This window comes from Loxodonta africana, chromosome 14, assembly GCF_030014295.1.
Source record: "Loxodonta africana isolate mLoxAfr1 chromosome 14, mLoxAfr1.hap2, whole genome shotgun sequence".
NCBI lineage: Eukaryota > Metazoa > Chordata > Mammalia > Proboscidea > Elephantidae > Loxodonta > Loxodonta africana.
The window spans coordinates 51,647,062-51,670,416 of NC_087355.1; positions in this window are offsets into that span (position 1 = coordinate 51,647,062).

A 23,355-nucleotide genomic window follows, 5' to 3' on the forward strand; every position below is an offset into this window, starting at 1 on the left:
TTTTAAAACAATTAAAAGTATTCAGCAGTAGAATTAGTTTCTGTCTGACTTAGAGAGCTCCTGTCACTGGGCTATTCAAGAAGCTGGATTCATTGAGCAATTTAACAGCATGAATTCTACAGTTCAGGTTCTATGATCCTATTGTGAATTCTACATTCTTTGCTTGCTGCAGGTGCTACAAAGAAGATAATTGTCTTTTACTCTAAGACTTAAAATCTAGTTAGCAAAACCTTATCTCAAGCAGGCCTTCTCTGAAGTCACACTGTATAAAGAAAACTGTTTACAATATTCACTTTCAATACCAAATCTCTGTGTAGTTTTCCAATATTTGTACTCTTTAAAACATACATAAAAACTAGCACTGAGCTAGTGTGCACACACACACACACACACACACAATGTAGGAAGCAGGAGGGCTCTTCTTCCTGTAATTCTCTTCCTGGACCACAGGTTTGGAATGACTAGAATTCTTTGACTTTCTGGTCATGGAATAAGAATTGCCTCTTTCTTTGAGCTTTTGCCTAGGTCAAAGCTAGATTAAAATGCTTAAGGGGAACTATTAAGAGGTTGTGTTGCAGGGAATTTTCATATTTGAAACAGTAATGAAAATTGTAGTTTAAATTAAAATTTTAAAGAGTTCAAAGGCGAAAAAGAAACTAAGAAATCAACAATTACAAGGATAATACCCAAACTCGTTAATTTCTTTTCAATATGTTAATTAAAATCAGAGTTATGTTAACAAATATCAATATTCATTTTCTACAGTAATGCATAGAACATCTTCAGGAATTTTTTAATATTTTTTTAATTGAATGGAATAACCAATTGGAAGAAGTCAGCCTCTAGATCTTAGACTGTAGGGGGGAAAAAACCTAGATGTGCTAGACAGATCACATACTATTCAATTCTGTACTATTATAATAATTTAGATGAGTAATATCTGCAATGATATCTACAAACATAGCTGAGGGTAGGTTTAATAGCAAGATTAAGATTTAAAAGCATCAATTTAGTTTTATATTAAGTAAAGCTTAGCATACAAATAAAAACAAGGGTCAGGAGACCTTAATGGCTAAAACACCAGTGTCAGAATCTGGCTTTTATTTGAATTCAAACTCTTCTTCTTCATAACTGAGAAATCTTGAGGACATTACTTCACCTTTATGAGTCTCTCTTTCCTGGGAAAAAAGACTAAGGAATCTACCTCATATTGGTTTTGTGAACATTCATATGTAAAACACTTAACACACAGTCAGGAATATAGTCAGTGTCCAATAAATAAAAACTATGTATGACAAAGCATAACCTTAAATAAAAATCTTGTGACAATTATGACTTTTAATTCTTTTTTTTAAGTGGTTAACTTATACTATAGACTATTGTTAGGTGCTGTAGAGTAGGTTCCAACTCAGAGTGACCCTATTGCATGTTGTTCATGTGTCTTCCACCACGAGTCTTCTAGCCTCCTAAACTGTGATGCCTCACGGTTTAGGAGCATAGAAGTCCAAATTCAGGGCGATGGCTATAGGGGAAGGCTTTCTCTCTCTATTGGCTCTGGAGGAAGGTTCTTGTCTCTTCAGCTTGTTTCCAGGGTCCGTGGAGAGCTCCATGTGGTTTGATGTCAGTCTTCTCTCATGTCTCCTCTGCTCCCCTGTATGTTTAATCTCTTTTATATCTCAAAAGAGATTGACTCAAGATACACTCTACACTAATCCTGCCTTATTAACGTAACAAAGAAAACCAGTTTCCAAATGAGATTATAATCACAGTCATAGAGATTAGGTTTTACAACACATATCTTTGGGAGACACAATTCAATCCATAGCAATATCATTCTTGGCAGATGTCAGGCAACTTCGTTGAATACTTCCAATGGTGGGGAACTTATTCTCTTTGAGGCGGCACATTTCACTGCTGAACAGCTCAACGTCTGCAGAATTCTACTTTATTTTAATGGAACGTACTTTAATGGTTGATTTATAGCGGTGGAAGAAGAGAAATTGCCCTTTGTTTCAGTAGGCATTTTAACACCTTTCACAAGGTGATTGACTGGTACTCCTGTGTTGGCATAATGGATCTCGGGGTACCTTGGGGAGCTTGGCCTGGAAGCATTTACTAGATTTGATGAAAATCAAGATGGAAGACTCCGCTGCCCTCCATCCTTCTCTAGTGCCACTACCCTTCTGCATTTGTGGCACTTACTGCCATTGCTAGAGGAAGCAAACTACAAGATACATCTTTTGCAACTCATAGATGCTTTTTGAAGTTAGAGGAAGGAATGATTACCTTTGGGAGAGGTCAGAAAAACTTATTAGGAAAGTTATTTACCAAAATGACAGAATGCTGACTTAAAGAAGTTAAGTTAGTCACATTGGGTCAGCAATATGAACCATCAAAATATTATATTCAGTTTTATTAATACCAAAGGATGAGCAGTAACCACAATGTTTTTAGTTACTTTGTTTTATATACATTTTTTTTAAAAAAAAACTTAGTGCTGTACATGGAAATCCAAATATACACATCAAATAAATTAGGAAAGTTATTCTCACTTTTTTTTTTTTTTTAAATGAGGAGCTATTTTCATTTTCTTAAAGACTTAAGATTCCTTGAGCCTGGGAAGAATCACTTCAGGGTTCCTTTGAAGGCAAGCTCCCTTAAAATATCCAATTGGTGTTTTAAAAAAGACAACTAAGAAGACAAACAACCCAGTTAAAAAAGAAGAAAAGATAAAATCATGAAAAAAATGCTCAACGTCATTAATCATTAGGGAAATGCATTTTAAAACAAATGCAATCCCACTACACACCCACTAGAATGGTTATAATCAGAGACTGACAATACCAAGTGTTACAAGGATTTAGAGCAACTGGAACTCCCATACATTGCTGGTGGGAATGCAAAATGGTACAGCCACTTTGGAAAACAGTTTGACAGTTTCTTATAAAGTTAAATCTACGTTTAACTCTCTTGGGTAGTAAATACCCACAGGAAATGAAAGCATATGTCTACACAAAAAGCGGTATGCAAAAATTCCCAGAAGCTTTGTTCATAATAGCTAAAAGTTAGAAACAACTAAATGTTCAACAACTGGTGAATAGATAAATACATGTAATGTATCTATACAGTGGACTAATACTCTATAATAAAAAGGAACGAACTGAATAGACTCACACAAATACACTTAACTAATTTTTGACAAAGGCATAAAAGCAATTCAAGGAAGGATACCCTTTTCAACAGGTGGTACTGGAGCAATGGATATCCATACGCCAAAAGAAAAAAAAGAATCTTGGCCTAAATTCAGACTTTATATAAAACAATTACTGAAAATGGATCACAGACTTAGTATAAAACAGAAAGCTACAATACTTAAAAAAAAAAAAGACAAAATCTTTGGGATCTAAGGGCAGGCAAAGAATTCTTAGATGTGAAAAAAGCACAATCTGTAAAAGGGAAAATTGATAGACTTCATCAAAACTAAAAATATTTGCTCTGTAAAAGAACCTGTTAAGAGGAAAAGATGACATGCTATAGACTGGAAGAAAATATTTGCAAACCAAACAGCCGATAAAGGACTCGTATGTAGAATACAGGAAACCCTGGTGGCAGAGTGGTTAAGTGTTACAGCTGCTAACCAAGAGGTTGGCAGTTCAAATCCGCCAGGTGCTCCTTGGAAACTCTATGGGGCAGTTCTACTCTGCCCTATAGGGCTGCTATGAGTCGGAACTGACTTGACAGCAGTGGGTGGATGTAGAATATACAAAGAATTCAAAAAAATCCAATGGTAAAAAAAGGAAAACAATCCCACTATAAAATGGGCAAAAGACATGAACAGGCATGTTACCAAAGGATATACAGATGGCACATAAGCACATGAAAAGATGTTTAACATTATTAATAACCATCGGGAAAAGCAAATTGAAACTCCAATGAGATATCACTACACAACTATCAGAATGGCTAACATAAAAATAGTGACAACAACAAATGCTGGTGAGGATGTGGAGAAACTAAAACACTCATATATTGCTGGTAGAAATGTAAAATGTAAAATTTCTACCAGCAATGTGTGAAAAGCAGTTTGGCAGTTTCTTATAAAACTAAACATTAAATTATCATCAACCCAGTGATTAGACTCGTAGACATTTATCCTAGAGAAATGAAACCTATTTTCATATAGAAGCCTGTACACAAATATTCATAGCAGCATTATTTGTAATAGCCAAAAACTAAAAATAACCCAGATATTCTTCAATGTGTGAATGGTTAAACAAACTGAGATACATTCAGGGCTTTGAACGGGTACAAATCCTTGCTAACAATTTTCATTTTCACCCCACATATACTGAATCAGAATCTATAGTTTAACAAGATTCCTGGGTGATTCTTATGTATAACTTCCTGGGAACTTGTTAGAAATGCAAATTCTCAGCTGGGAGCTTGTTAGAAATTCAAATTCTCAGCAGGGGATCAAACCTGAATGAACCAGCTCCCCGGATGCATCTATTCTGTGAAATACTTACTACTTAACAGTAAATTGAAAAAAGTGAAAAAAGGCAGACACAAATACTACATAATGTTTGATTTCCTTTCCGTGAAATTCTATTTATACAGAAAAAGCAAAACTATGTGACAGAAAGAGGATCAGTGGTGGCCAGTGGCTGGGAGGGAGAGGTGATTGAATGCCAAGGAACATGAGCAAAGTTTTGGAGTGATAGTATATTTTCTATCTTGAACTTGGTGGTCGTTATATGACTGTACAATGTGAGATTTGTCAAAACTCACCAAACTGTACACTTAAAATTGGTGAATTTCACCGTATGCAGGTTATACCTTAATAAACAAGACATCATGCTTGGTAAAGTAGAGGGTCAGCAAAAAAACAGGGAGACCTTCAATGAGATGGATTGACGCAGCAGCTGCTCAAACATAGCAGCCGTTGTGAGGATGGTGTGGGACTGGGCAACATTTTGTTCTATTATACATTGGTTGTTATGAGCTTGAACTGACTTGCCAGCATCTAACAACAACAATATTGGGAAAAAATTTAAAAAACACCTAATACATAAAATACAGTTTCTTTATTGTTATGAACCATTCATTAAATAATTTATAACTTTTTCCAGTGTACAAAGCAACTCTCTGAAACATAATTCTTATTTTAACAAATTAGGAAACACAGACATAGGAATTACCCTAATAATAGAAACCAAACCTGTTGCCATAGAGTCAATTACAACTCTTAGAGATCTTACAGGACAGAGTAGAACTGCCCATAGGGTTTCCTAGGCTGTAAATCTTTACAAAGCAGACCGCCACATCCTTCTCCCACTGAGTGCCTGCTGGGTTCAAATCACTGACCATTTGGTTAGCAGCCAAGCACTTAACCACTATACCCCCAGGGCCCCTACCCTAATAACAGGTACTCTCAATAAATATGATAAAATATTGTGGTGCATAGGTTTCCTTTATGTGGGTTTTCTGGCCCTAGGTTTGCAATTCTTCCAAGATGATTGGTCAGGTTGTAATCTGACAAGTGATTGGTCTGTTTGCTTTCTGCATGGGTGGCTTACATTGGATTGGTCAATTTGCTATTCATTTAAGTGGCTTGCAAAAGATTGGTTGTTTTACATCCACCTTAACACAGATTGGCTCCCATTCTGCCCCCCTCCCCCCTGCCAGTCCGACCTTTACCCACGTTGGTTAGGAAGCCTACATTGTAATTGACGAGAAATACATGGGCTGGCCCATAAAAACCCTGGAACCTGAGGACAGAATATTTCTGATCAAGAGGAGAGCTGTCTGAGAGTCGGTCTGTGGAAGACCTGTTCCAGCCGGGAGCTTATCTGAAGCTGCCCTGTTTCCCAAGGGAGAAACACACATTTCTTCAGGGACCTTCCCAGACCTACCCCTATTATCTTTCCTTGAGTTGTGAGTTTTCCTGACATTGACCCTGAGTTGCATCCTAAATTGTATCTTGTTACTTCTGTGTTGTTACCCTAATAAACCACGTAACCATGACTACAGTCTGTGAGTTCTGTGTGACCATTGCAGTGAATTATAGAATCCAACAGACAAATAGAGAATGACATGATGGAGAAGTGGGAAAGCAGAGGTGTGAATCAGAATCAACTTGACAGCAGTGGGTTTGGTTTGATTTTGGTTGGTGGCACAGTGGTTAAGAGCTATGGCTGCTAACCAAAATGTTGGCAGTTTAAATCCATCAGCCACTCCTTGGAAACCCTATGGGGCACTTCTTCCGTGTCCTATAGGGTCACTATGAGTAGGAATCTACTCCACAGCAGTGGGTTTTCACAGAAACCAGCCTTATGCTGAGTCTGGTTCATGACGTTCTTACAAATATGGTGAAACATCACTTTAGCCGTCATCCTAGCCAGGGATAACAGATCACTTGTGAGATGTTCTAGAGTCATAGAATCCACGGCAAATATATAAATTAGGTAACAATTTGGGAGCTATTTAGGCCATTATTGATTAGGAAAAGTTTTGACTGCAAATGACAGAAAGTCCAAATTTTTGTTATTGTTAGGTGCCCTGAATTCGTCCTGACTCATAGCGACCCTAGAAGCATAGCGACCATATGTACAATAGAATAAAATACTGCCCAGTCCTGTGCCATCCTCACAATTGTTGCTATGTTCGAGCCCATTGCTGCAACCACTGTGTCAATCCATCTTGTCGAGGGTCTTTCTCTTTTTAACTGACCCTCAACCTTTACCAAGCATGATCTCCTTCTCCAGGGACCGATCCCTCCTGATAACACATCCAAAGTACGTGAGACGAAGTCTCACTATCCTCACTTCTAAGGAGAATTCTGGCTGTACTTCTTCCAAGACGGATTTGTTCATTCTTTTGGCAGTCCTTGGTGTATTCAATATTCTTCACCAACACCATAACTCAAAGGCATCAATTCTTCCGTCTTCCTTGCTCATTGTCCAGCTTTCACATGCATATGAGGTGATTGAAAACACCATGGCTTCGGCCAGACACCCCTTAGTCCTCAAGGTGACATCTTTGCTTTTGACCACTTTAAAGAGGTCTTTTGCAGTAGCTTTGCCCAACGCAATACGTCATTTGATTTCTGAACCGCCTCTTCCATGGATGTGGTTTATGGATCCAAGTAAAATGAAATCCTTGACAACTTCGATCTTTTCTCCATTTATCATGGTTGTTGCTTACTGGCCCAGTAGTGAGGGTTTTTGTTTTCTTTCTGTGAAGGCATAATCCATACTGAAGGCTGTAGCCTTTGATCTTCATCAGAAAGTACCTCACTTTTAGCACAAAAGATTGTGTCATCTGCATATTGCAGGTTGCTAAGGAGTCTTCCTCCAATCCTGAGGCTGCGTTCTTCTTCATATAGACTGGTTTCTCTGATTATTTGCTCAGCATACAGATTGAATAAGGATGGTGAAAGAGTACAACCCTGACACACACCTTTTCTGGTTTTAAACCACTTGGTATCCCCTTTTTCTGTTTGAACAACTGCCTCTTGGTCTATGTACAGGTTCCTCACGAGTACCATTAAGTGTTCTGGAATTCCCATTCTTTGCAATGTTATCCATAATTTGTTATGATCCACACAGTCAAACGCCCAAATTAGCAAGGGCTTAATTATACAAGGTTTTACTCATTGGCAAAAACAACAAAAATGCAGAGGTGAGCAGTTCATGGCTAAATGGCAGTTTCAAGAAGTGGGGAGGAACCCAGGCTCCTATTTTGCTGCTCCCCTTGGTGTGCTGCCTCAGTCCCAACTGGCTGCCCAAGCTTTTCATCCTTTCCGTACTGTAGCCAGCAGGAAGTGGCAGAGACAAAGCAGGCTGCATCCTTTCCCTTTAAGGACACTTCCCAGAAGGCCCACGTGAAACATCTCTTTACCTCTCTTTGTCTGTCACTTACTTACATGGCACACCAAGCTGGAAGAAAAGCAGAGAAGTGCAGTCTTTATTCCAGGAAGACTTGTGCTGAATATTAGAAATTCTATTACTAATACTAAAAAGAGAGAAAGACGTAAGACCAGACTTAACGGTCTGACTGAGACTGGAAGGACCCTGGTGGTCATGGCCCCCATGCTTTCTGTTGGCCCAGGACAGGAACCATTCCCGAAGCCAACTCTTCAGACATAGATTGGACTGGACAATGGGTTGGAGAGGGATGCTGGTGAGGAATGAGCTTCTTGGACCAGGTGGACACTTGAGACTATGTTGGCATCTCCTGCCTGGAGGGGAGATGAGAGGGTGGAGGGGGTTAGAAGCTGGCGAAAAAGACATGAAAAGAGAGTGGAGGGAGAGAGCAGGCTGTCTCATTAGGGGGAGAGTAATCGGGAGTGTGTAGCAAGGTGTATATGGGTTTTTGTGTGAGAGACTGACTTGATTTGTAAACTTTCACTTAAAGCACAATAAAAATTATTAAAAAAAAAAAAGAGAGAGAAAGAATGTATAGTGGAGAACACTTGCAGACTCTTCCACGGACTGTATTTGTATTTCCTTCTTCAAAGTTCTCAAGCCTCTATCTTCCTGCAAAGTCTGATCAAGAAATGAGGCTTTTCTATAAAAGTCTAAAATACTCAACATTCATTAACTGATTCATCATTCATCCAATAAATGTAAATACTTCCCCATGGTAGCTCCATAAACACATCCAAAATCCCTGAGGGGCTGAATTGCTAGGCTATGGTCTCAGGGAACATCTAGCTCAATTTGCATAAAATAGTTTATAAAGAATATGTTCTACATTCTACTTTGGTGAGTAGCGTCTGGGGTCTTAAAAGCCTGTGAGCAGCTGTCTAGGATACTCCACTTGTCTCACCCCTTCAGGAGCAAGGAACAATGAAGAAAACTAAAGACACAAGGGAAAGATTAGTCCAAAGGACTAATGGACCACAGCCTCCACCAGACTGACTCCAGTACAACTAGATGGTGCCCGGCCACCACCACTGACTGCTCTGACAGGGATTACAGTAGTCCTGGACAGAACTAGACAAAAATGTAGAACAAAATTTTAATTCAAAAAGAAAGACCAGGCTTGCTGGTCTGACGGAGACTGGAGAAACCCTGAGAGTATGGCCCCTGGATACCCTTTCAGCTCAGTAATGAGGCCACTCCTGAGGTTCACCCTTCTGCCAAAGATTGAGCAGGCCTGTCTTAGTCATCTAGTGCTGCCATAACAGAAATACCACAAGTGAATGGCTTTAACAAAGATAAATTTATTTACAAGTCCAAATTCAGGGCGTCGGCTCCAGGGGAAGGCTTTCCTTCTCTGTCGGCTCTGGAAGAAGGTCCTTGTCCTCAATCTTCCCATGGCCGAGGAGCTTCTCAGGTGCAAGGATCCTGGGCCCAAAGGCCGTGCTCTGCTCCTGGTGCTGCTTTCTTGGTGGAATGAGGTCCCCAACTCTCCGCGTGCTTCCCTTTCCTTTATCTCTTGAGAGATAAAAGTGGTGCAGGCCACATTCCAGGGAGACTCCCTTAACCTTGGATCAGGGAGGTGACCTGAGTAAGGGTGATGTTACAATCCCACCTTAATCTTCTCAACATAAAATTACAATCACAAAATGGAGAACAACCGCACAATACTAGGAATCATGGCCTAACCAACTTGATACAAACATTTTTGGGGGCACATAATTCAATCCATGACAAGGCCCATGGAACAAAACAAAACTAAAGGGGTGCACCAGGCCTGGTGCAGGGACTGGAAGGCAGGAGAGAATAGGAAAGCTGGTAATAGGGAACCCAGGGTTGAGAAGGGAGAGTGTTAACATGTCGTGGAGTTGTTACCCAATGCCATAAAACAATGTGTATACTGTTCGATGAGAAACTAGTTTGTTCTGTAAACCTTCATTTAAAGTTCAATGAAAAAATAAAACATAAATACTTCCTTTTTGCAAGAAATTGAGCCAGGGGTTATATAATTAAGATAAAGATACACTGTGGAGGAAAAAAAAAATCCCGTATTACTAATGGCAATAAAACATTCTTATGATTGATCTATTTATTTATTTATTTTTGTTGTTGCTGAGAATATACACAGCAAAAACATACAGCAATTCAAGTTTCTACCTGTACAATTTAATGACATTGATTACATTCTTCAAGTTGTACAACCATTCTCTCACCCTGCTTTTCTGAGTTGTATGATCTGTTTTTAAAATACATATTTTTAAACTTCTATAAAAAAGAATCTTAACAGCAAGGGATTAAATTTTGGCTTTAAAAAATATTAGGCTTTGTTGTTACATGTATATAATCCTTTGTTTACTTGGAAACTTTTCAGAAACAAACATGAAGGTAATATTTGAATTTTAACAATCCTTTTACAATTTATGTCTTGAGTCTGTCCCCGAACCAAGTAAATATTTCAAAAAAGATGCTGCCCCATTTATTTTCAGTATTTATACATAATTGGATTATTCAGACCTTCTGTCTCTTCTTTCTTTTACTTCCTATCTCATTGCATCCCTAACTAAATCTATATCAGGATTCTTTGCAGAGAAATGAACGTAAAGAAAATTTACTCAGTTTTTCTGAGTAAAGAAATACTTCCTACTATTTCTGGGCTTGAGTAAATACTTAGAAAGTATTTATCAGTGAATTTCATTTATCCATCTTAGTATTCATGGGTAGCAATATTGTTGTTGTTGATATTAGGTGCCGTCGAGCTGTTCCGACTTCTAGCGACCCTATGTACAACAGAATGAAATACTGCCTGGTCCTGTGCCATCCTCACAATCATTGCTATGTTTGAGCCCATTGTTGTAGCCACTATGTCAATCCAGTAACAATATTAGTAATCCCCAATGCTACTCTCTTCTTTTGAAAAATCCATTTATTTGTTCATTATTCCTCAGTTCAGCAATCTTTACCAAGTACCTACAGAGAGGTGATTGTTAGTTTTGCCCGTTGCAACACAGTAAAAGAAATTGTTTATTTTTGAGAGGGATAAGAATCAGGATAAGCACAAGGCTGGTTCTTATGAGGTAGAAGTCAGACATATTCTCCAATTTCTTCGCCATTTCTGATACCAGCTGCCCCTCACCCCCACCCCCAACAGCACTCTCTACTTCTCTGCTGGGTTTGGTAATGCATTGCAATGGCCACACAGAACTCACAGACCATACTCTCAGATATGTGGTTTATTGGGGAGGTAACAGGCTTTTTTTTTTTTTAACAGGCTACAACTCGGGACCAGGATCAGGATCAGGATCAGGATCAGGAAGCACACAGGCAATGTCTGAAAGGCTCCCCCAAATTTTGGAGAGCACATCCCTCCCTTCTTTAGTGCCGGATAGCTTCCAACGAGGACAGCTCTCTCAGCTGCTCTCTGCCATCAGGCCTGTCCACTGTTAGGCCTTTCTATGCTAACTGGCCTTAGCTCATGGCCAATGTAGCAGTCCACTCAGCTCTCTTAGCTGTTGTCTGCCATCAGGCCTGTCTGCCATTGGCCTCTCTGAGGCTAACTGGTTCAGCTCATAGCCAGTGTAGCAGCTTGTTCAGCTCTCTTAGCTGCTTTCTGCTGTCAAGCCTCTCTGTCATCAGGCCTTTCTGCCACCAGGTTTCTCTATCTTCTGCCTTCTCACCATGGGTCTCCCTGCCGTTGGCTTCCCTGCCATCAGCCTCTTCACTGCTAATTGGCCCAGCTCATAGTCAGTGTAACAGCGTGCTCAGCTCCCTTAGCTGCTCTCTGCTGTCAAGCTTCTCTGCCATCAGGTCTCTCCACTGCTAACTGGTCCAGCTCATGGTCACCAGAGCAGCCCACACAGCAGGTCTGTGCCACCAGGCCTCTCTGCCATCAGGCTTTCTGTTGGCACGCCTCTCTGCCAGCCCAGCTCGCATCCAGCATCTCTCTCTGCTGTAGCTTTTTCAGGTAACTAGTCCAGCTCTTGGAAACCCTGGTTGCCTAGTGGTTAACTGCTAGGCTGCTAACTAAATGGTCGGCAGTTCAAATCCACCAGGTGCTCCTTGGAAACCCTATGCGGCAGTTCTACTCTGTCCTATAGGGTCACTATGAGTCGGAATACTCGACCGCAACGGGTTTTTTGGGGGGGGGGAGGGGCCTCTCAGTGGCGTATCTAGGGTACTGCACCAGCCTGGGCGCATGGCACCACTGAGCAATTTCTGTTAACCCGGTACAGGCCCAGCGTCCTTTCTCAAGCACTGTAATGTATTAATTAAAAGATTAACACGCTCGACTTACATTTTTGATCTGATATCATGGTAAAGTTATCTAAAAAGGGTGCCAGATATTTGGACAGGTGCGCAATTTTAGTGCTTAGCATAGGCGCCATTTTCTATAGACATTCTGCTGGCCATACCGGGTTAATAGAAACTGCTCAGTGGCACCACACACCTGGGGCCAGTGCAATGCCTGCCATACCCGCCATACCCTAGTTGCCGCTGGCTTCATGTCCCAAAGCACATGTTCTGTCTTTGGCTCTGGTCAACCAGGAGGCCTTCAAAACCTCTGCATGTTAGCTACTTATGTGCCCAGTCCTCATCAGTTACAAGGTGGGGCCTCCCTTCAGACCAGTGTTCAACCAATCCTTAATTACTCATTTTCTGCCTGTAGAGACCAGCTTATTTGCAGCGCAAAAGTAACAACCCGCTGGGGTAGAAAGTATCCTGGGAGGTACCCCAAGTATCTTCTCCAAAGAACTAGGACAAAGGTAACAGCTCCTCAGGGCTTAGTGGAAAAAATCTCCCAAGCTGTTTTTCCAAAGAACCAAGGCAAAAGCCCACATAAAGGAATTAATTGCACCATACCCACCAAAGTGTGACTCTGTTGTGGTGCAGAAGTGTCTTTTTGTTTCCATCTTTCCTATCTCAGCACCTGTTACATCTAATATTTAAATAAGTATTCAGTAAACATCTACTGGAATAATGAATGCGGTCTTTCCAGAACCAAAATCCATTGATGGTGCTCTGTTTTTTCTAAAGAATGAAAACGGGCCACGCTGGTGTTGAACATTTTACTGGCATTCCAGAATCCCCTGCTCCTGTTTTATTTACCTGTCCTTTTCATAAGCCCTTGAGATTTTTCAGCAAAGGAAAACAGTAGAATATCCTAACCAAGTCTTCATTGTGGAATGTACTCGTCGTTGCCTGTCTCTGTGTAGCAGATACTAGGTGCTTTATCTAGATTACATACTTCCTTTATATATATCAACTACAACACCCACGTCTCCCTGACCTACGACTCTCAACTTTAATAAAACAATCAAGCCTTCTATGTCAGCAGCACAGCGTTGATTGTTCATTCTAAAGTTTGACCTGTGTACTGTTTATAGTGCCTACCCTCTCATATCTGCAGATGCTGCCTCGATGACATATTTTATCTTATTTATGACATTTTCACTTAGAAGCTCCTGTTAGCTGCGGCTGCTATGATTGGAAAGTCACAAAAGAAAGGCAACTTCATCTTATAATTTGTTTAGGTATACATATATCTTTTGACAAGTGGTGGCTTAGAGCAACAAATCAACAAATGTGTCCTTTTATTCCACTGGTCACTTATCAATTAAAATGTTCCTGTGATTGTTACTTATTCATTTTTTTCATTTTCCAAGTCTGAAGCCTGCCACTGTGTTAGCCTGAGTGAAAAATCAATGTTTAACAAATAAGTGAGGCATTAACTGTGTGAAAGTTAATCATGTCAAAAACACATATCTGACTTCCCCAGAACAACCAGCTCAGGTTCCATAGGGTGGGTGTGGTTTACACTTCCTACCAAGTCACTGAAATATTGAAATATTTCAGGAATTCCTGAGGATTTCAGGGCTAGGAAAGAGTAAGAACTCCTACTAAAAATAATTTCAAGTTGATAGCAATTGCCCCAGAGGAAGAACCAGGGAAGCTAGAATACAAAAATTTTGTTCTTAGATCCAGGGATAGTTGTATTATCAGCTCTGAGGAAAACTACCAGAAATTGACATTGCACTTGGTTCCTTTTCCAGATGCCTGTTTCGCTAGAGGGGTGGGGGAGGGGGGGAATCAAAAATTTTCTTCGTGTGTGTGTGTGTGTGTGTGTGTGTGTGTGTGTGTATACTTATTGTATTTCAAACGCTTAATGAAATCCAAATGTTCACATTGCTTATTTGTGGTTACTCAGGAATGAAATACAGTCCAGAAAGGGACAAATTTTTCTTCTGATCTTTCCACTAGATTGCAGCTGATTGCTTTTGAATTGTAAATGAGTGTACTTTTGAAACCTTGTGCTCCCAGCTGCCTTTACCCGCCTCAAGCATTGTCACGTGGTGGCAAACTCCACTGGCTGAACGGACATGACTGTACCTGTGTCCTTTCTCATTTTTCTTGGTATATGTGGGTACTTCTCCATAGGCACAGTTTCTGAACTCAGACAAAATTTCTGGTAATTATTATAAACCAGCACTTTCATTTCTGTGCCATCAATCTCAATGATAACTTCCAAAGGTATTACTAATGCTTCAAGTCTTTATGTTTGCTTATAAAACTTAGAAATATAATACAATAAAAAAAGATAATTGAAGTCTTAAGAATTAAGATATTAAAATGGAGTCAAGCTAAGATTCTTGCTGTAAACTTTCCCATCTTCCCATTCAAATATCATGAAAGGGCTTAAAAAAATAAGCATTTATAACAGTCATTTATAAGCATTTATAACAACCATTTATAACAAATAAGCATTTATAACAACCATTTATAACAGTCTGCGGGAAATTTCCACTGGTTACAACATTGTCGTTGTCGTTGTTGTTGCTAGCTGCCATGGAGTTGACCCCAAATCATGGCAACCCCACAAACGATGGAACGAAACACTGTCCTGTCCTGCGTCATCTCCATGACCATCCCCATGATTGGCTGCAGATAGTATTGTTGTGATCCACAGGATTTTCACTGGCTGGTTTTCAGAGGTAAATCACCAGGCCTTTCTTCCTAGTCATTCTTAGTCTGGAAGCTCTACTGAAACCTGTCCAGCATCATAGCAACACGCAAGTCTCTACTGAGGAACAGCTGGTGACTGTTCATGAGGTGCATTGGCCAGGAATCAAACCCAGGTCTCTTCCATGGAAGGTGAGAATTCTACCACTGAACCACCAATGTCCTCAACTATAGTGCATTGTTCTTGTGTGCCATCGAGTTGATTCTGACTCACAGGGACCCTATATGACATAGTCGAACCGCGCCCATAGTGTTTCCTAGGCTGTAATTTTTACGGGAGCAGATCGCCAGGTCTCTTCTCCTGCAAAGACACTGGTGGGTTTGAACTGCTGACCTTATGGTTAGCAGCCGAGCATTTAACCACTGTGCCACCAGCACTACAGTGTAGAAGAGGTTAATCCAAGAAACTTTATCATGTAAACTTTATCCTCTGGAAAAGAAGAGCAAAGTTGGTAGGAAGGAGTGTAAGCCTTCAAACTGTTATTCAATCAGAATTTACAAATTCCAGAAGGCACAACAGCCAGTACAGAGGGCTGAGGAGTGGCTGGTTACAATGCAATGTATAGACCCCTGGGATAAAGAGCTACAGATGGGGCAGTGTGTGGAAACACCCTGACAGCAGACAGTGTTCACGTTTGTCTTTTTCCCATTTGTCATAGCTGATTGAAGAAGAACCACAGATAGCCTCTGACTCTCAACAACATAAATTCTCTTCATTGCAGACAACTGGACAGTTGGGTCAGAGGAAAATCTTGTCATGGCCACCACTCAGTGAGTGATAAATGTAAATGATTGCTAGGTTCCAGAATTATAGCAAGAGAGTATGTACTTGCATCCTCCTACAACTTTAGATCTGAGTAGGAGGTTCTATCAGCCTTCAAGAAGACAGTAAAGAAAATTTCATCTGTCCATTGGCAAACACAAAATGGAAGGAACTTCTTTCATTGAAATACAATTACCACCACAACCTAAGATCTATCAAAAATCCTGTAATACAAGGAAGTAAAACACTTCCTGAAAGTGAAATATTATCTGAAGACTCTAAGGAAGAGTACATGTAATGGATTGAATCGTATCCCCCCAAAATATGTGTCAACTTGGTTAGACCACGTGTGATTATCTTCCATTTTGTGATTTTCCTATGTGTTATAAATCATAATCTCTGTCTGTGGTTAAAAGGGTTAGGGTGGGATGTAACACTCTTGCTTAGGTCACGTCTCTGATCCAATGTAAAGAGAGTTTCCCTGGGGTGTGGCCTGCACCACGTTTTATCTTACTAGAGACAAAAGGAAAGGGAAGCAAGCAAAGAGTTGGGAACCTCATACCACCAAGAAAGCAGCATGGGGAGCAAAGTGTGTCCTTTGGACCTGAGGTTCCTGCGCTGAGATGCTCCCAGACCAAAGGAAGACTGATGATAAGGATCTTCCTCCAGATACGACAGAGAGAGAAAGGCTTCTTCTGGAGCGAACCATCGAATTTGGACTTGTAGGCTACTAGACTGTGAGAGAATAAATTTCTCTTTGTCAAACTATCCACTTGTGTTATCTCTGTTATAGCAGCACTAGATGACTAAGACAGTAATAAAAAAAATAATAATGTATCTGAAAATTATTTACTATTAGAAAAGAAGAAAATTCTAGCAAATGTCTGTTTCGCATCCTTAAGAGAATGCATGGTGTCTCTTAAACCCAAACCAAAAACCAAACCAGTTGCCATTGAATTGATTCTGACTCCATGTGTGTCAGAATCCATGCTCCATAACATTTTCGATGGATGATGATTTTTTGGAAATAGATCTCCAGACCGTTCTTCAAAATGCCTCTGGGTGGACTCGAACCTCCAAATCTTGATTAGCAGCTGAGCCCGTAAACCATTTGAATTACCAGGGACTCCATCTTCAGGCAGAGACCCATAAACTAAGAATGTAAGGAAACTAAAAGTGCAACAGCAGAGTTAAAAACTCCATTGCAGGAGGGAAGGGAAATTGACTGTCCTAATACTATAGTCACATCTGCAATTTGTAGGATAAATATGAGTTTTTTCGGGGAATCTTCCTTAACTCTCTATGGATAATTCGTACTCCCAGCTCAGAGTTAGCAGAACATAACTTCCTCACATTTCTTAATTCTTACCTTTCAAAAACTTTCATGGTGCTGTCATTGCATTTAGTGTCTGTCTCTGTCCCTAGACTACAAGCTCCTTCAGGGAGGGATCCTGACTTATCTTTATCCCCAATAACTGCCATAATCTCTGGCCACTGGACCCTCATTAAGGGTTTGATGAATCCATAAAATGAGATCTCACAGTTCGGCTTCGCTTTCTTGTTTTTTTTTTTTTTTTGTTGTTGTTGTTGATTTTAAAATCTGCATACAAAAAACACAGTGTGCAATTGTCATAATAAAATCTGTTCAGAAAACATACTGCATCCCACCTTGGAGAGAGGTGCCTGGGGTCTTAAACACCAGCAAGCAGCCATCTAAGACGCATCAATTGGTCTCAACCTGCCTGGACCAAAGGAGAGTGAAGAGCACCAAGAACACAGGTAAATACGAGCCCAAGAGACAGAAAAGGCCACATAAACAAGAGACTACACCAGCCTGAGACCAGAAAAGCTAGATGGTGCCCTGCTACAACCGATGACTGTCCTGACAGGGAACACAAGAGAGAACCCCTGAGGGATCAGGAGAGCAGTGGGATGCAGACCCCAGATTCTCATAAAAAGACCAGACTTAATGGTCTGACTGAGATTAGAAGGACCCCAGTGGTCATGGCCCCCAGGTCTTCTGTTGGCCTAGGGCAGGAATCATTCCCAAAGCCAACTCTTCAGACATGGATTGAGCTGGACAATGGGTTGGAGAGGGTTGCTGGTGAGGAGTGAGCTTCTCGGATCAGGTGGACACTTGAGACTATGTTGGCGTCTCCTCCCTGGAGGGGAGATGAGAGGGTGGAGGGGTTTAGGAGCTGATGAAATGGACACAAAAAGAAAGAGTGGAGGGAGGAAGCAGACTGTCTTGTTAGGGGGAGAGCAATTGGGAGTATGTAGCAAGGTGTATATAAGTTTTTGTGTGAGAGACTGACTTGATTTATAAAATTTCACTTAAAGCACAATAAAAAATTTAAAAAAAAAGTGTGTGGCCAAATTATCATAGAATATAGAACTAGGGTCTGAAATAGAGTTCAAAGGCATGGGCTGAAAAATATTTATTCTTCTAGTAAAACAAGGATTGACATAGCTGACAAAGGAATGAGGATGGTATCAGGTAAATAGTAAAGTAAAAAAAAGTAAAGTAGCGAGACTATTAGATCTATTTAGAATTAAATGAGGAAAACGTTACTTTTCTAAAGTCATTCCAGAAGCCAATAGAGTAGTTAAGAACACTTACATTTCTTTACCTGCACATCCCAAGACCAGGTTCCCTTTTGTTTCTTACTCTGACTTTGTTTCATTTTCCTCCTCTTTTCTTACTTTCCCATTTCCTTTTATAAAATGTTTTCCGTACTTTTAGCTTGCCAACGGTATCCATAGGCATTACAGTGCTAGTCGTCATAAAAGATAAGCCCTAAGTGTAAGTGCATAATAGGTTATTCCTTGGTAAAGTCCAATATGATTGCAGTAGGTTTTCATAGGCCTCTCCAGTCTTTCAGGCTCCCAGACTACTTTCATTTTATGGTCCCCCCTGAGACCCTGGAATCTTCTCCGTTCAACTAGCAGATAGGGGATGAAATAAAGGTTTGAACAGGGGAGCCTTTTATGGGCCAGACCCACAAGCAGAGCACCTCACTTCTGTCATATCTCATTAGACAGTGCTCAGTTACATGACTACACCTAATTGGAAAGGAGACTGGGCAGTGGAGTCCAGCTACGGCTCCAACAGGAGAAAAATGGGTTTGGTTGAATGGCTATCGTGCCTCTGCCTCAAACACACAGTTATTCCAACAATAGATAGTATAGAGCACCATGTGCAGCCCTTACTACTGGAGCAGAGTCATCAGCGTCTTTAAGACTAACCAGACTTCAGAATCAATTTAGAAAACTCATCCTTACAGTTTTGTAATTTCTCTAGAATCTCCAGAATCACTCTTGGTACAAAGGTCTTAGGTTGGGCTCTCTAGAAAAGCAAAGCCAGCAAAGCATATAAATATATATTCATAGAGAGAGATTTATATCAAAGGAACAGCTCACACAATTATTGTAGAGGCTGGAACACCCCAAGACCATGAATCAGGATAGAGCCTTCTCCTGATTCACATAGCCATAGGGGCTGGTGAACCCAAGATCAGCAGGTCGGAGAGCAGGGCTTTTGCTTACAGGCTGTGAAGATAGACAAATCCCAAGATCAGCAGGTAAGCTGCTTTCTCAAGTCCCAAGAACTGGAGGTCAGACAAACAAGAGGCAGCTGCAGGGTCCAGAGAGGGCAAAGCCAGAATGTCCACTTATATTCAGATGTAGGCTACATGCCCAAGGAAACTCCCTTTGCCTGACTGGCTACTCACAGTGAATCCCACCGTGGGGGTGATCACATATAAACACTGGGAATCACAGCCCAGCCAAGTATATACACAATTTTAACCATCACACTCAAATTATGTCAAAATTTAGCACCTTAGAACAACAAAAAACTTTATCTTTTTTCAAGTTTCTGTGAGTCAGGAACTTGGAAGCCATTTAGTGTTTCTGGCTCTAGGACAGTCATGAAGTTGTGATCAAAATGTCAGGCAGAACGCAATTATCTAAAGGTTTGACTGGGGCCAGTGGCTCTGCTTCTAAGGTGATCCTTTCACATGGTCAGTGAGTTGATGTAGGCTTTTGGCAGGATACCTCAGTTCTTCACCACATGGACCTTTCCACGGGCTACTTGAAAGAATCACAACATGGCTTCCCTCACAGTGGGCAATCCAAGAGAGCGCAAGGCAGAAGCCACTGTCTTTTACCACCAAATCTTGTATATCACACACCATCACGTCTGCAATATTTTATTGGTTGTATAGGTCAGCCCTATACAGCGTGGGTGGGGACTGCAGAAGGGCAAGAATACTAGAAGTTGAGGACCATTGGGGGCCATCTTGCACAGTGGCTTGCTATGCTCTGGGCACTATTCTAGCTGTGGGTGATATAGTAAAGGAAGAGAGATAAGATCCTAGCTCTCACAGAGCTCTCATTCCTAGCGAGTGGAGACAGGCAATAAATAAATGAATGAATGAACATGGTTAGTACAATGAAGGAAATAAAGAAGGAATAATGCAATAGTGAGTTACAGGGTGGGAAGACAGGGAATTTAGATTGCCTGATCACGGAAGTCCTCACTGAAGAGATGTCTTTGAGCTGGGACCTGAATGAGAAGAAGGAACTGGCCACGGGAAGACCCAATGGCAGAGTATTCCAGGCAAAGGGAACAACAGGTACAAACTATTATTAATAATAACTTGTGGAATTTTGATTTGGATATGATAGCTGAGAATGTAGAATGACCAAAAGAATATGTTTTGTTTTACAACTAAAAGTTACTCCTTATCCATTTAAGGCAGGAAAAAATATAGAGTAGTGAAGTGAGTATAAACTGGTAAAACCACTTTGGAAAATTGTTCAGCAGTATCTACTTAAGGTGAATGTTGTCTTCTTTATGACCTAGAAATTCCACTCATAAAGCACAAGAGAAATGAGCGCAAAAGTCCATATAAAGATTTGGAGAAGGATGTTTCAGGAAGCTTTTTTCATATCCAAGTGTCAACAACTCTAGAATGGATAAATTGTGGCATAGTCGTACAATGAAATACTGTCGTTATTTTGTGCCATCAAGTTGGTTCTTACTCATAAAAGGGACCCTATATACAACAGAACAAAACACTGCCATCCTCACAATGGTTGCTATTGTGAGCCCATTGCTGCAGCCACTGTCTCAAGCCATCTCATCAAGGTTCCTCCTCTTTTTTGCTGAACCTGTACCTTACCAAACATGATGTCCTTCTCCAGGGACTGGTCCCTCCTGATAACATGTCCAATGTACACGAGACAAAGTCTCTTCGTCCTTTCTTCCAAGAAGCATTCTAGCTGTACTTCTTCCAAGACAGATTTGTTCATTCTTCTGGCAGTCCATGGTATAGTCAATATTCTTTGCCAACGCCGTAATTCAAAGGCCTCAGTTCTTCTTCGGTCTTCCTTATTCAGTCTCTGGCTTTCACATGTATATGAGGCGATTGAAAATATCATGGCCTGGGTCAGGTGCACCTTAGTTCTCAAAGTGACATCTTTGCTTCTTAACACTTTGAAGAGGTCTCTTAAAGCAGATTGCCCAATGCAATACATCATTTCACTTCTTGGCTGCAGCTTCCATGGGTGTTGATTGTGGATCCAAGTAAAATGAAATCCTTGACAATTTCAATATTTTCTCCATTTATCATGATATTGCTTACTGTTCCAATTGTGAAGACTTGTTTTCTTTATGTTAAGGTGTAATCCATGCTGAAATCTATAGTCTTTGATCTTCATCACTAAGTGCTTTAAGTCCTCTTCACTTTCAGCAAGCAAGGTTGTGTCATCTGCATATCACAGGTTGTTAATGAATGTTCCACCAATCCTAACGCCACATTCTTCATTTGGTCCAGCTTCTCAGATTACTTGCTCAGCATATGTTTGAATAAGTATGGATACAACCCTTCGAACACCTTTCTTGATTTTAAACCACACAGTATCCCCTTGTTCTGTTCAAATGACTGCCTCTTGGTCTAGGCACAGGTTCTGCATTAGCACAATTAAGTGTTCTGGAATTCCCATTCTTCACAATATTATCAATAATTTATTATGATCCACACAGTAGAATGCCTTTGCACAGTCAATAAAACACAGGTAAACATCTTTCTGGTATTCTCTGCTTTCAGCCAAGATCCATCTGATATCAGCAATGATATTCCTTGTTTCACTTCCTTTTCAGGATCTGGCTTAAATTTCTGGCAGTTCCCTGTTGATGTACTGCTGCAACTGGTTCAAAATTATCTTTAGCAATATTTTGCTTGCTTGTAATATTAATGGTATGCTTTGATAACTTCTGCATTCTCTTGGATCACCTTCCTTTGGAATGGGCACAAATACGGATCTCTTCTTGTTGGTTGGCCAGGTAGCTGTCTTCCAAATTTCTTGACATAGACAAGCGAGCACCTCCAGAGCTGCATTTGTTTGTTGAAACATCTCAATTGGTATTCTGTCAGTTTCTGAAGATTGCTTTTTGCCAATACCTTTTGTGCAGCTTGGACTTCTTCCGTCAATACCATTGGTTCTTGATCATATGCTACCTCCTGAAATGGTTGAAGCTTGACCAATTCTTTTTGGTACAGTGACTCTGTGTATTCCTTCCATCTTCTTTCAATGCTTCCTGTGTCACTCAATATTTTACCTATAGATAGATTTCTTCAAAATTGCAACTCGAGGCTTAAATTTTTCTTCAGTTCTTTCAGCTTGAGAAATGCCAAGCGTGTTATTCCCCTTTGGTTTTCTAATTCTAGGTCTCTACACATTTCATTATAACACTTTACCTTGTGTTTTTGAGCCACCCTTTGGAATCTGTTCGGCTCTGTCACTTCATCATTTCTCCATTTGCTTTAGCTATTCTATGTTGAAGAGCAAGTTTCAGAGTCTCTTCTGACATCCATTTTCGTCTTTTGTTTCTTTCCTGTCTTTTTAATGACCTTTTGCTTTCTTCATGTATTACGCCCTCTATGTCATCCCATAACTCATCTGGTCTTTGGTCATTAGTGTTCAAAGCATCAAATCTATTCTTGATATGGTCTCCAAATTCAGGTGGCATATACTCAAGGTTGTACTTTGGCTCTGGTGAACTTGTTTTAATTTTCTTCAGCTTCAACTTGAACTTGCTTGTGAGCCGTTGATGATCTGTTCCTCATTCAGCCTCTGGCCTTGTTCTGACTAATGGTATTGAGCTGCTCCATCATCTCATTCCACAGATATAGTCAATTTGATTCCTGTGTATTCCATCTGGTGAGGTACATGTGTATAGCTGCCATTTATGTTGTGGAAAAAAGGTATTTGCAATGAAGAATTCACTGGTATTTAAAAGTTCTATCATGTGATCTCTGACATCATTTCTATCACCAAAGCCATATTTTCCAATTACTGATCCTTCTTCTTTGTTTCCAACTTTCGCAGTCTAATCACTAGTAATTATCAATGCATCTTGATTGTATGTTTGATCAACTTTAGACTGCAGAAGTTGGTATAAATCTTCGATTTCTTCATCTTTGACATTAGTAGTTGGTGAGTAAATTTGAGTAAAAGTCGTATTAACTGGTCTTCCTTGTAGGTGTATGGATATTATCCTATCACTGACAGCATTGTATGATGATGAACACAACGCCATTCCTCTTCAATTTGTCATTCCTGGCATAATAGACTATATAATTGTCTGAT